General features: G+C 42.0%; 1 protein-coding gene across 1 annotated transcript in view; it reads left to right on the forward strand.

Moving 5' to 3' along the window:
• Positions 1-1,845, forward strand: part of DYNC2H1 (dynein cytoplasmic 2 heavy chain 1) — a 601,360-nt gene that overhangs the window by 38,530 nt on the left and 560,985 nt on the right. The gene's annotated exons all lie outside the window — the stretch shown is intronic.

The raw sequence follows: 1,845 nt of genomic DNA on the forward strand, positions 1-1,845 counted from the left end.
ACGTGCGCACTCATCTAGACGCACCCCTTGAAGGTAATTAACCTCAGGTCATCTACTTTCCACAAGAATAAATTATGTAGTAGTGAGACCACTGTCCACTTCTCCTGTTAAAGCCACATCACTAATACCCAAGACCAAAAGAGTGAACACAAGAGGGGTGCAAGAAAGACCTCAGAGATGTTCATTAAATTACAAAGCTTTTATTTTCTGTGGTAGAATTTACATTAATTTTACTAATTCTGCTTAATCCTATTCTCCCTGTTGTGTGAAACACAGCTTGCTAGTTTCCACTTGTTACTGCATACAGACAAAAGCTGTCTAACACAATGCGACTTTTTCCCTCTGAAACTTTTCTTCCGCTAGCAGCTTCTTTTCTCATTCAGTTCTCTGTAGTCCTCTGGAAAAATATTGAGTGTGATTTGTAACAAATTAAATTTTTCTTTAAAAGGAGATGGAGAATTGTCTTAAGGCTATTTGATACAATTTCAAGTTGCTTTCTTAACTGCTGGAGTGTTTCTGCAGCTTTGGAAGAGCTCTTCTGGGAGACTGAGCTGTAGGGCATGGATTAGTCTTAAAGCCTCTAGCACCAATGTTGCAATGTTGGTTTCCCCAAAAGAAAGTCATTAAACATTTTTGATAAATGAGGTAAGAAGCTGCTAGCAGAGAGAATTACCTGAAGAAAGCTTCTTATTTCTTTTTTATCTATCTTGTCCTTTATAAAACTGATGCATTGCTTTACAAGTGACTGGTTTACAAAGTTCTTTTACTGAATGGAGGTATATGATATTGATTTGGGCTTTCTCATGAGATAAGAAATTACAGTAAAATTCTCTTTAATCATTTCTGTCAGTATGTTCTTTCTTCTGTAGACACCTTCTTTAGTGACTGACTTCTTTGCTCAGAGATAACATCTAATAGCTTATTTGTTAGCTGAAACTAATTTTTGAAACTGCACATTTGTTTTCTAAAACACCTTTTAAAGCTAGGGTCCCAAATTCTAGGAAGAGGGGATTTGGTATTGTGATACATCTGGTTTGGCACCTTATTTGAAAGCAACGAATCCTATGTGCATCAGAAGGAAGTGCAGGACTTTCATAGTAGACAGTTTTAGGATAGTGTGCCCCAATTTTATTTTGAATGAAGCTTGGCCTTGAAACATGAGATTTTTCTGTTCTGTTCAATTTTATGTTTGCATTAGGTGGTATAACTCTCAGTATTATTATCCAAATAAACACCTCTCTGTTTGGATCTCATTAAGTTATTGTCCTCAGTGCATTCTAGCAGTGATTTCTATTGTCTAATTTTGCTTTGAGGGAAAGTATATCTTTTTATTGATATATTGGTCCATATCGCATCAGCACCCACAAAAGGAAAATTGACAATATCGGCAATCAGCTTTTTTTGGCCAGCGTAGCCAATATAGCTACCAATAAGTGCCGTGTGCATATGCACAGCCACAGCATGCACATGGCCAGGAAAGTAGCTGGGCAGCTTGGAGAGAAGTGTCTGGCTGGTAAGTCTGTGTTGGGGGGAAGGGGTTGGGGGAGGGAAGAGGTGTGTGTATGTGGGGGAGCAGATTGAGGCCCGCACACTGAGGGAGGGAGTGGGGCTGGGGCTGGGGTAGGGGTGGACGCTGCCCAGCCAGGGTAGGGCAGGGCACAAGACGGAGCCATCAGTGGCTCATCCAGGGGTGGCGGGGACACACACACACACACAGCTCCCTGCCACTGTGTGCACCCCCAGGGGAGGACTGGGGAGCATGTACCCCTTGGATTTGTATGTGGGGTGAGGGCGGGCTGCCTGCTATAGTCTTGAGGCCAGGGGCTACACTAGTCTCTTCCTGGT

Source organism: Gavialis gangeticus, unplaced genomic scaffold, assembly GCF_001723915.1.
Source record: "Gavialis gangeticus isolate Ggan-Ray unplaced genomic scaffold, GavGan_comp1, whole genome shotgun sequence".
In the NCBI taxonomy this organism is placed as follows: domain Eukaryota; kingdom Metazoa; phylum Chordata; order Crocodylia; family Gavialidae; genus Gavialis; species Gavialis gangeticus.